The sequence below is a fragment of the Rhipicephalus microplus genome, unplaced genomic scaffold, assembly GCF_043290135.1.
Source record: "Rhipicephalus microplus isolate Deutch F79 unplaced genomic scaffold, USDA_Rmic scaffold_202, whole genome shotgun sequence".
Lineage (NCBI taxonomy): Eukaryota > Metazoa > Arthropoda > Arachnida > Ixodida > Ixodidae > Rhipicephalus > Rhipicephalus microplus.
In genome coordinates this window covers 170001-182500 of record NW_027464773.1, presented here as the reverse complement: position 1 = coordinate 182500, position 12500 = coordinate 170001, and the positions used below count along the sequence as shown (strand labels likewise).

At 60.5% G+C, this 12500-nt stretch overlaps 2 non-coding genes across 2 annotated transcripts; both read right to left on the bottom strand.

Annotated features, from left to right (window-relative positions):
• Window positions 1-204: 204 nt before the first annotated feature.
• Window positions 205-357, bottom strand: LOC142792057 (5.8S ribosomal RNA). The gene has a single exon (XR_012890614.1). It is a non-coding gene; the product is annotated as a 5.8S ribosomal RNA (ribosomal RNA).
• A 1719-nt stretch (window positions 358-2076) lies between these two features.
• On the bottom strand, window positions 2077-3891 carry LOC142792070 (small subunit ribosomal RNA). Its single transcript, XR_012890627.1, has one exon. It is a non-coding gene; the product is annotated as a small subunit ribosomal RNA (ribosomal RNA).
• Between the last annotated feature and the right edge of the window lie 8609 nt (window positions 3892-12500).

Below are 12500 nucleotides of genomic sequence, written 5' to 3'. Positions count from 1 at the left end.
ACGAGGTGCCACATCCTCAATGCAGTCGGTCGCCCCCGTTTCGGTTGGGCTCTGGCACGACGGTCGCCACCGTCTCGCCCTTGAGTGGCCGCTGTTGGCGCTCGCTGTGAGGTGTTCAGCGTGCTGTCCGTGTTGCCGACGCGGTCAAAACGAGTCGACGGCTCACGTTCCCTTGTGCGCCGAAGGCTCTCTTGATATGTGATCCGACCCTCAGACAGACGAAGCCAAGGGAAGACCCAAGGCCGCAATGTGCGTTCAAAGAATCAGTGCTCAGTGTGTCCTGCAATTCACACCAAGTCTCGCAGCTGGCTGCGTTCTTCATCGACCCGAGAACCGAGTGATCCACCGCTTAGAGTCGTGAAAAAGTGTTTGTTCAATTCCGTACAGTCAAAACCAAACGTTTCTGGCACTCGGCCAAACAGTGGCCAAGAAGGGCGCTTTTCAGCGCACGCTTGGACTCCAAAACTCTGCCGCGCCTTTTTCGGCTGCCGCAAATCGAGCAAACGGTGTGTTTCGGACGGCGTTTCGCTTTCGCTACTTGCGAGTGCTTTCGTGGTCCACCCCTCTATAAATACTCGGGAGGCGTCGAAGCCGGTTCTCCAAGCCGGACCCGTAGGTATCGTTGTGTGCTCGCTCTCATTGGCCCGCCTAACCAGAAAATGCCTGCGGTACACCCATTTGGATAAGAGTGCACGCAGATGCGGGCCTCGACGGCTACACATTTCCTCGGGCGGCCGCCTCCCGGCCTCCGTGGAGCGCGGGATGCACGGTCCCATCGACAAGCCTCTCCCGTTTTTACCGTGGCGTCGCGGTTCACCACGGCAGGCGGGTCGGTCTCCTCCGCATAAAAAGGGGGACCCCCGCTTTTTGTTCCACGAAATCGCACAAGCTTTTTTCGCATCCACGGTTTGCCACCGCACACCAAAATGCCGATCCGGCTGCCTACTTTAGCCAACAGGTGGAGCCAGGCGCGCCGTACTTGCGCGGCACTTCCCACGTCCACCGAAGTCGGTGCCAAGGACCACTTTCGGCGCCGGAGCCGCGTACGAGCCTACTCGAGGCGGAAGAACGAAGCCAGCAAGGGCCTGGCCGCAAGTGCGTTCAATTGTCGGGACGTCCAAGTCCCTCGTTCTTCCGTGCTTCCTCTTTCGGCAAGTCGTTGCGGCACCTTCCCAAAGCGCGCAGACCCGCTAATCGCGACGAGCGCGACGTGGCCGTGCCGCCTTTCCCTCGGCAGCAAGCAAAACGCCTGGCAACGTCGACGCTCCCCTAACCGCGATCTCGCACCGTGTTTCGTGTGGCGAATTCAAAAGCCGGCCGGCGCTGCTGCAACCATTACGGTCGGTACGCATACGCCGCGGAGGGCGGGACGGTCATCGGAGCGTGCGGTTCCTCCATCGAGTACTGCGCACCTCGGCCGTCGCATCGCCGTGCCATGACCGGCCGCGCGTCAACGCGAACCGGTGCCAGCGAGATCCCTCGCCTGCAAGAACCGACCGGCAGCCTCCGTCACCCGAGGACGCGGAGGCGCTTGCCGCGGACGGCGGGACGGTATGCACTGGTGCACAGCGGACCCGTCACATCGCCAGTTCCTTGACCGACCGCCGACGCTTGTGCCGTTCCTCTCGTACTTGGCAGTCGCCGCGCGATTGTCGGGTCTCGTTCTTGCACGCTCGAACGGTCGGGAGGGCACTCGGCTGGCGTTTCGGGAACGCGCAGCCTCGCCTTCTACCGACGTAACCACGACTCGCCGTTCGCGCTCCGCCGCTCCTGTTTACAGTACTAGGCGGTCCCGCAGCGGTCGGGTCGCGCATTTCGAGCGCTTCGAGCCACGGTGCAGTGGCGGGTCGAAAGCCGACCTATGAGTGCGTTGCGCCGTTTGTACCCGCGTCCGCCACCTGGCCGACCGTCCAAGGTCGCGGTGTTGGCGTCCGCTGGGCGCAACAATTTGTCACGGGGTGCCGCTCCACATTCAGGCAGCCCCGTGGGGAAAAGCCGACCCCGCGTCCAAACGGGGTCAGCGGCAGAAAGTGTCGGGCGCAGACGCAGCTGAGGCGCTCACCCTTCACAATCCGTTAATGATCCTTCCGCAGGTTCACCTACGGAAACCTTGTTACGACTTTTACTTCCTCTAAATGATCAAGTTTGGTCATCTTTCCAACAGACCGGCGCAACCGAAAGGCCGCGCCGGACATCGGTCCGAAGACCTCACTAAATCATTCAATCGGTAGTAGCGACGGGCGGTGTGTACAAAGGGCAGGGACGTAATCAACGCGAGCTTATGACTCGCGCTTACTGGGAATTCCTCGTTCAAGGGGAACAATTGCAAGCCCCTATCCCAATCACGAAAGAAGTTCCACGGGTTACCCAGTCTTTTCAGACAGGGATAAAGACACGCTGCTTCCTTCAGTGTAGCGCGCGTGCGGCCCCGGACATCTAAGGGCATCACAGACCTGTTATTGCTCTGTTTCGTGCGGCTAGGAGCCGCTTGTCCCTCTAAGAAGGTTGTAAGGTGCTGGGAACCCCGCACCTATTTAATAGGCTAGAGTCTCGTTCGTTATCGGAATTAACCAGACAAATCGCTCCACCAACTAAGAACGGCCATGCACCACCATCCACCGAATCAAGAAAGAGCTCTCAATCTGTCAATCCTCCCAGTGTCCGGGCCGGGTAAGTTTTCCCGTGTTGAGTCAAATTAAGCCGCAGGCTCCACTCCTGGTGGTGCCCTTCCGTCAATTCCTTTAAGTTTCAGCTTTGCAACCATACTTCCCCCGGAACCCAAATACTTTGGTTTCCCGGAAGCTGCCCGCCGAGTCATTTGAGTAACTCAGGCGGATCGCTGGTTGGCATCGTTTATGGTCAGAACTAGGGCGGTATCTGATCGCCTTCGAACCTCTGACTTTCGTTCTTGATCAATGAAAACATTCTTGGCAAATGCTTTCGCAGTAGTTCGTCTTGCGACGGTCCAAGAATTTCACCTCTAGCGCCGCAATACGAATGCCCCCGTCCGTCCCTCTTAATCATTACCTCGTATTCCAAAAACCAACAGAACAGAAACGAGGTCTTGTTCTATTATTCCATGCAAGTTTATTCAGACGACTCGCCTGCGTTGAGCACTCTAATTTTTTCAAAGTAAAAGCACCGGCCATCTCGAGGCACACAATGAAGTGCACCAAGAAAGAACCGGCATGATGTTCAGTCCGAGCCGTCGCATCGGGTAGATGCACTACTCGTCTGGAACTGAGATCCAACTACGAGCTTTTTAACCGCAGCAGCTTTAGTATACGCTATTGGAGCTGGAATTACCGCGGCTGCTGGCACCAGACTTGCCCTCCAATTGATCCTCGTTAAAGGATTTAGAGTGTACTCATTTCAATTACGGGGCCTCAAAAGAGTCCCGTATTGTTATTTTTCGTCACTACCTCCCCGTGCCGGGAGTGGGTAATTTGCGCGCCTGCTGCCTTCCTTGGATGTGGTAGCCGTTTCTCAGGCTCCCTCTCCGGAATCGAACCCTGATTCTCCGTTACCCGTAACAACCATGGTAAGCAAGTAACCTACCATCGAAAGTTGATAAGGCAGACACTTGAAAGAAACGTCGCCGGCTCGTGGCCATGCGATCAGCACAAAGTTATCCAGAGTCACCACACAATACGGGCCGAAACCCGATCGATCTTGGTCTAATAAAAGCACCCGTTACCCAAAGGGCTCCAGGCTCACTGCATGTATTAGCTCTAGAATTGCCACAGTTATCCAAGTAGGAAGAAACGATCTAAGGAACCATAACTGATTTAATGAGCCATTCGCGGTTTCGCCTTATTTCGGCATGTACTTAGACATGCATGGCTTAATCTTTGAGACAAGCATATGATTACTGGCAGGATCAACCAGGTAATCGTTCGACTGCGCGTCCGTCCTCGCCTTCGGCGGGCCGGACGCAGTCTGTGTGCGGCGGAGGCCACCTTCAGGCGCCCCAACACGCTTATTTTGCACTCCGAGATGACGGCGTTCGAGCTCGCTACGGCACAACCTTCCCGAAAGACGAGTGGGAGCCGTGCGGCAAGAAGCACGTTCATGCTCGCTCTTTTTCGTTGCATCGACTCGGTCGCGCCGTGCGGGTTGCCCAAGCCCGCTGCACTGTCGGTGGACCGGCCGGAACTAGCAACGGAGCCGAGACTGCAAAGCCGCCAGACGACGGGTCACGCCCGCGTCTTCGGCGCTTTCGCATCTGAATCGCCCGAGGACGACACGGAACACACCTCGATATCGTGGTAAAACGGCACCGTCCGACAACCAGCCCCTAACGCATCAAGCGGATGAGGCTGCAGACGACTGCCGTGGATTCCCCTGGAGCAGACCCGAGGACACGCTTGACGAGGCCGAAGCCCGCCGCATATCAGACACCCGGTCGCTTTCGCGTACGCCGCTCACGAGAACCCCCACATAATAGCAGCGATAAGTACCCAGACCTCCTTGGGCACTAATACGAGCGTACTCGAGAAAATTTCACCGCGGGTGTGCCCCGAAACGTGTGGCACGTTGAGCGTGCCACAAGTCTACGTCGCTCTCAAACCCGCCGAGGTCGTAGAATTTGCGACCCTACTCACGAAATTCCCACCGAGGATACGGCCGCAAACGTACCGCACCTTCGGTAGGCCACGAGTTTGTGCAACACTACGCTGACGGCACAGCACCGAGGTCGTGCGCGCACGCACGGGAAAATTCCGCCGCGGTTTCTGCCGAAAACGTGAGGCACCACGACTCTCCGCAAGTTCGCGTCGACTGCGAAAGACCGAAGTCGTGAACGACGTGTCCGCTACTCGCCGCCGACACGCTGGACACCAAACGTACAACGACTCGACGGCGTCGTAGAGGCCCACGACGCGGTTTTCCTTAACGACGTCTCGGCGTGGCACCGACAGGTTAGAACGGCCGACCAACGTTCCCTGTCCGCCGTTCGGCTCAGTCGAAGGGCTCGGCGACTTCGGCAACGCTGCGAAGCCGCACGGTGACGCACGCCATGTCCCCATTTTTTTTTTTCTTTCTGCGTCTGCCGGGGTGCCCCTATAATAGCAGCGATAAGCACCCAGACCGCCGTGGGTCGCTCGCCCCGGCTGACGTGGTTTTTCGTACTCCTGCGGCGGTCGCCGTCAAGCACGTCCAAATACGCTACTTTCGTGGGCGCATTCACGCTCTTTCGCTTCGCCGGAGTGCCAGCACTCACTCTGCCAAAAACGGCGAACATCCGAGCGGCGGTTCCCACTTTTGCGTCGGCGTCGCAAACCCCGCCCCGGCAGACGAGGTTTGCCGTACTCGTGCGACGGTGGCCGGCGGGCACGTCGAAAGACGCCGATATCGTGCGCGAATTGGCGCACCTTGGCTTCACCGGAGTGCCGCCACTGACTCCTCCAAAAACGGCGAAGATCCGAGCGGCGCTTCCCACTTTCGCATCGGCGTCCCGAACTCCGCCCCGGCTGACGCGGTTTACCGTACTCGTGCGACGGTCGCCGGCGAGCACGTGGAAAGACGCCGATATCGTGCCCGAATCGGCTCCGTTCGGCTTCGCCGGAGTGCCAGCACTGGCTCGGCGAAAGACGACGAACATCCGAGCGACGGTTCTCACTATTGCGTACGCGTCGCAAACCCCGCCCCGGCAGACGCACTTTGCCGTACTCGTGCGACGGTCGCCGGCGAGCACGTAGAAAGACGCCGATATCGTGCCGGAATCGGCCCCGTTTGGCTTCGCCGGAGTGCCAGCACTCACTCGGCCACAAACGGCGAACATCCGAGCGGCGGTTCCCACTTAGCCGTCGGCGTCCCGAACTCCGCCCCGGCAGACGCGGTTGCCGAGCTCGTGCGACTAGCGACCGCGAAGCCGTCTCGCGACGCCGCTTTCGTGCGCGGCTCCCACTGCGACCTGGGTCACCCGAGGTCGACGAGCAAGAAAGAATGTCGAAAAAAAATTTTTTTTTTTTTGCGTCTGCCGGGGTGCCCCTATATTAGCAGCGATAAGCACCCAGACCGCCATGGGTCGCTCGCCCCGGCTGACGTGGTTTTTCGTTTTCCTGCGGTGGTCGTCGTCAAGCACGTCCAAACACGCCACTTTCGTGGGCGCATTCGCGCTCTTTCGCTTCGCCGGAGTGCCAGCACTCACTCTGCCAAAAACGGCGAACATCCTAGTGGCGGTTCCCACTTTTGCGTCGGCGTCGCCAACCCCGCCCCGGCATACGCGGTTTGCCGTACTCGTGCGGCGGTGGCCGGCGGGCACGTCGAAAGACACCGATATCGTGCGCGAGTCGATGCTTCTTGGTCTCGCAGGAGGGCCGCCACTCACTCCTGCAAAAACGGCGAAGATCCGAGCGGCGCTTCCCACTTTTTCGTCGGCATCGCAAACCTCGCCCCGGCAGACGCGCTTTGCCGTACTCGTGCGACGGTCGCCGGCGAGCACGTCGAAATACGCCGATATCGTGCCCGAATCGGCCCCGTTTCGCTTCGCCGGAGTGCCAGCACTCACTCGGCCAAAAACGGCGAACATCCGAGCAGCGGTACCCACTTAGCCGTCGGCATCCCGAACTCCGCGCCGGCTGACGCGGTTGCCGAGCTCGTGCGACTAGCGACCGCGAACGCGTCTCGCGACGCCGCTTTCGTGCGCGGCTCCCATTGCGACCTGGGTTACCCGAGCTCGACCAGCAAAAAAGAAGGTCGAAAAAAAATTTTTTTTTTCTGCGTCTGCCGGGGTGCCCCTATAATAGCAGCGATAAGCACCCAGACCGCCGTGGGTCGCTCGCCCCGGCTGACGTGGTTTTTCGTACTCCTGCAGCGGTCGCCGTCAAGCACGTCCAAATACGCCACTTTCGTGGGCGCTTTCGCGCTCTTTCGCGTCGCCGGTGTGCCAGCACTCACTCTGCCAAAAACGGCGAACATCCTAGTGGCGGTTCCCACTTTTGCGTCGGCGTCGCCAACCCCGCCCCGGCATACGCGGTTTGCCGTACTCGTGCGGCGGTGGCCGGCGGGCACGTCGAAAGACACCGATATCGTGCGCGAGTCGATGCTTCTTGGTCTCGCAGGAGGGCCGCCACTCACTCCTGCAAAAACGGCGAAGATCCGAGCGGCGCTTCCCACTTTTTCGTCGGCATCGCAAACCTCGCCCCGGCAGACGCGCTTTGCCGTACTCGTGCGACGGTCGCCGGCGAGCACGTCGAAATACGCCGATATCGTGCCCGAATCGGCCCCGTTTCGCTTCGCCGGAGTGCCAGCACTCACTCGGCCAAAAACGGCGAACATCCGAGCAGCGGTACCCACTTAGCCGTCGGCATCCCGAACTCCGCGCCGGCTGACGCGGTTGCCGAGCTCGTGCGACTAGCGACCGCGAACGCGTCTCGCGACGCCGCTTTCGTGCGCGGCTCCCATTGCGACCTGGGTTACCCGAGCTCGACCAGCAAAAAAGAAGGTCGAAAAAAATTTTTTTTTTCTGCGTCGGCCGGGGTGCCCCTATAATAGCAGCGATAAGCACCCAGACCGCCGTGGGTCGCTCGCCCCGGCTGACGTGGTTTTTCGTACTCCTGCAGCGGTCGCCGTCAAGCACGTCCAAATACGCCACTTTCGTGGGCGCTTTCGCGCTCTTTCGCGTCGCCGGTGTGCCAGCACTCACTCTGCCAAAAACGGCCAACATCCGAGCGGCGGTTCCCACTTTTGCGTCGGCGTCGTAAACCCCGCCCCGGCAGACGCGGTTTGCCCTACTCGTTCGACGGTCGCCGGCGAGCGCGTCGAAAGACGCCGATATCGTGCGCTAATTGGCGCTCCTTGGCTTCTCCGGAGTGCCGCCACTCACTCCTCCAAAAACGGCGAAGATCCGAGCGGCGTTCTCCACTTTCGCATCGGCGTCCCGAACTCCGCCCGGGCTGACGCGGTTTACCGTACTCGTGCGACGGTCGCCGCCGGGCACGTCGAAAGACGCCGATATCGTGCCGTAATCGGCCCCGTTTGGCTTCGCCCGAGTGCCAGCACTCACTCGGCCAAAAACGGCGAACATCCGAGCAGCGTTTCCCACTTTCGCATCGGCGTCCCGAAGCCCGCCCCGGCAGACGCGGTTTGCCCTACTCGAGCGACGGTCGCCGGCGATCACGTCGAAAGGCGCCGAATTCGTGCACGAATCGATGCTTCTTGGTCTCGCAGGAGGGCCGCCACTCACTCCTGCAAAAACGGCGAAGATCCGAGTTGCGCTTCCCACTTTTTCGTCGGCGTCCCGAACTACGCCCCGGCTGACGCGGTTTACCGTACTCGTGCGACGGTCGCCGGCGGGCACTTCAAAATACGCCGATTTCGTGGGCGCATTCACGCTGTTTCGCTTCCCCGGAGTGCCAACACTCACTCTGCCGAAAGCGGCGATCATCCGAGCGGCGGTTCCCACTTTTGCGTCGGCTTCGCAAACGGCGCCCCGGCAGACGCGCTCGTGCGACGTACTCGTGCGACGGTCGCCGGCGAGCACGTCGAAAGACGCCGATATCGTGCTCGAATCGACCCCGTTTCGCTTCGCCGGAGTGCTGCCAGTCACGGCGCAGAAAACGGCGAACAAGTGTTTTTTTTTTTTTTTCCTAGAATTTGTGTTATAGAAGGCACATTTGATATCGGACGATAATTTTCAACTTTATCACGCGCACCGATTTTCGTGTAGAGGTTTGCAAGTTTATGGGAATTTCTCCACTTGGAATAATGCGATTTAGTAGTACTACGAGAACTTCATGGATGTACTCAAGGGTACGGGGCAAGTCAGTTACGTCAACACCTGCAGATTTTTTACACTTCAAACTGAAAATTGTTGGTTGTGAGTCCTCGTGTGATATTAAAGGCCGATTCGCTAACACATAGAACAAAGAAAGAAAGGAAGAAAAAACGCCCGCGCTCGCTCAAGAAACCTGGGTTCGCAACAAGTGGCAACAACAAGCAACCGAGCGAGTGCGCCAAAACCCGTGGCGGCCGAACAAACGCGAAGTCCCAACCGCGTCAGCCGGGGCGGCACGGGACAGGAAAAATCACTTCAGCCGGGGCGGCGGGGCACCGAATAAACCTCGTCACCTCGTCGCAGGATAAAAGAGGAAACAAAAAGTCTAAACAGCGTCTGCTGGAGCGAATGCGTAATAAAACAACAACAACAACAAAAAAAAAAACACCCGCGCTCAAGAAGTCTGCAATCCTCACAAAAGGCGACTGTGACCGAGCAGCGTCAGCCGGGGCCGTGCGGAAACGGAAAAACCGCGACTACCGGGGCGTCGAGGCACCGAAAAATCCACTTCAGCCGCGGCGAAAACAAAAAACAAAAAGAAAGACGGAGGGGGGGGGGAACCACGTCTGCCGGGGCGAAGGAAAAAAAAAAACGCGTCTGCCGGGGCGAGCCCGGGTGCGGCACCACCGGGAAAACTGTGGCAAACAGACATGGCGATCGAGTGAGTGGGCCGCCAGCCAGGCTCAGCCAAAAAGTGCAAAGTCCGAACTGCGTCAGCCGGGGCGGCAAAAACCGCGTCAGCCGGGGCGGCGCAAAAAACCGCGTCTGCCGGGGCGGCACGAAACCGCGTCAGCCGGGGCGGGGCGAAAACTGCGTCAGCCGGGGCGAAAAGAAAAAAAAAAAACGCGTCTGCCGGGGCAAGCCCGGGTGCGGCACCACCGGGAAAACTGTGGCAAACAGACATGGCGATCGAGTGAGTGGGCCGCCAGCCAGGCACAGCCGAAAAGTGCAAAGTCCGAACCGTGTCAGCCGGGGCGACGCAAAAACCGCGTCAGCCGGGGCGGCGCGAAAACCGCGTCAGCCGGGGCGGCACGAAACCGCGTCAGCCGGGGCGGCGCGAAAACTGCGTCAGCCGGGGCGGCGCGAAAACCTCGTCAGCCGGGGCGAGCGAAAAGGGGGGGGGGGGGGGAACCACGTCTGCCGGGGCGAAAGAAAAAAAAAACGCGTCTGCCGGGGCGAGCCCGGGTGCGGCACCACCGGGAAGACTGTGGCAAACAGACATGGCGATCGAGTGAGTGGGCCGCCAGCCAGGCTCAGCCCAAAAAGTGCCAAGTCCGAACTGCGTCAGCCGGGGCGGCAAAAACCGCGTCAGCCGGGGCGGCGCGAAAACCGCGTCTGCCGGGGCGGCGCGAAAACTGCGTCAGCCGGGGCGAGCCCGGGTGCGGCACCACCGGGAAAACTGTGGCTAACAGACATGGCGATCGAGTGAGTGGGCCACCAGCCAGGCTCAGCCAAAAAGTGCCAAGTCCGAACTGCGTCAGCCGGGGCGGCAAAAACCGCGTCAGCCGGGGCGGCGCAAAAAAACCGCGTCTGCCGGGGCGGCACGAAACCGCGTCAGCCGGGGCGGCGCGAAAACTGCGTCAGCCGGGGCGAAAGAAAAAAAAAAACGCGTCTGCCGGGGCGAGCCCGGGTGCGGCACCACCGGGAAAACTGTGGCAAACAGACATGGCGATCGAGTGAGTGGGCCGCCAGCCAGGCACAGCCGAAAAGTGCCAAGTCCGAACTGCGTCTGCCGGGGCGGCACGAAACCGCGTCAGCCGGGGCGGCGCGAAAACCGCGTCTGCCGGGGCGGCACGAAACCGCGTCAGCCGGGGCGGCGCGAAAACTGCGTCAGCCGGGGCGAGCCCGGGTGCGGCACCACCGGGAAAACTGTGGCAAACAGACATGGCGATCGAGTGAGTGGGCCGCCAGCCAGGCACAGCCGAAAAGTGCTAAGTCCGAACTGCGTCTGCCGGGGCGGCACGAAACCGCGTCAGCCGGGGCGGCGCGAAAACCGCGTCTGCCGGGGCGGCACGAAACCGCGTCAGCCGGGGCGGCGCGAAAACTGCGTCAGCCGGGGCGAGCCCGGGTGCGGCACCACCGGGAAAACTGTGGCAAACAGACATGGCGATCGAGTGAGTGGGCCGCCAGCCAGGCACAGCCGAAAAGTGCTAAGTCCGAACTGCGTCAGCCGGGGCGGCAAAAACCGCGTCAGCCGGGGCGGCGCAAAAAACCGCGTCTGCCGGGGCGGCACGAAACCGCGTCAGCCGGGGCGGCGCGAAAACTGCGTCAGCCGGGGCGAAAGAAAAAAAAAAACGCGTCTGCCGGGGCGAGCCCGGGTGCGGCACCACCGGGAAAACTGTGGCAAACAGACATGGCGATCGAGTGAGTGGGCCGCCAGCCAGGCACAGCCGAAAAGTGCTAAGTCCGAACTGCGTCTGCCGGGGCGGCACGAAACCGCGTCAGCCGGGGCGGCGCGAAAACCGCGTCTGCCGGGGCGGCACGAAACCGCGTCAGCCGGGGCGGCGCGAAAACTGCGTCAGCCGGGGCGAGCCCGGGTGCGGCACCACCGGGAAAACTGTGGCAAACAGACATGGCGATTGAGTGAGTGGGCCGCCAGCCAGGCACAGCCGAAAAGTGCTAAGTCCGAACTGCGTCTGCCGGGGCGGCACGAAACCGCGTCAGCCGGGGCGGCGCGAAAACCGCGTCTGCCGGGGCGGCACGAAACCGCGTCAGCCGGGGCGGCGCGAAAACTGCGTCAGCCGGGGCGAGCCCGGGTGCGGCACCACCGGGAAAACTGTGGCAAACAGACATGGCGATCGAGTGAGTGGGCCGCCAGCCAGGCACAGCCGAAAAGTGCTAAGTCCGAACTGCGTCAGCCGGGGCGGCAAAAACCGCGTCAGCCGGGGCGGCGCAAAAACCGCGTCTGCCGGGGCGAAATAAAAAAAAAAAACAAAGAAAAAAGCCCGCGCTTAATCAAAAGAAAACAAAGAAAAAAGCTTGCGCTTAATCAAAAGAAAACAAACAAAAAAAGTTCGCGCTTAAGCCTGGCGGTGGAACCACCGGGGCAAACAGACCTGGCGATCGAGTGAGTGGGCCGCCAGCCGGGGTGAGCCAAAAAGTGCAAAGTCCGAACCGCGTCAGCCGGGGCGACGCAAAAACCGCGTCAGCCGGGGCGGCGCGAAAACCGCGTCAGCCGGGGCGGCGCGAAAACCGCGTCAGCCGGGGCGGCGCAAAAACCGCGTCAGCCGGGGCGGCGCAAAAACTGCGTCAGCCGGGGCGGCACGGAAAAACGAAAACCGCGTCAGCCGGGGCGGCACGGAAAAACGAAAACCGCGTCAGCCGGGGCGACATCAAAATGAGGAAAAAAAAAAAACTGCCTTAGGACACCTGCGTACACTTTCATGCGTTTGGGCATATCTCTCTGTAACACGCGCGCCCCTCGTTACGCGCGGCACTCTGTTTTCTCCGACACCCATATTTCGGCGGCATGTGGCACGCGCGCCCGTCCCTACGCACGGCACACCGCAGTGCTTTCTCGATATTTTTCTTTTCCTCCAACACCGTCATCTATAGGCTTTTAGTGACCTGTTGCTCGTGGCACAAGTTCGCTAGCTCTGACACCTCTTGCATGCGCACCGTTTTTGCGCACGGTGCTATGCCGCAAAGCACGGCAGTCGCATGCGTTTCTCTCAGGCACCTCTTTTTTGACACAACGCTGTGGTGCTTAGAAACACACGCG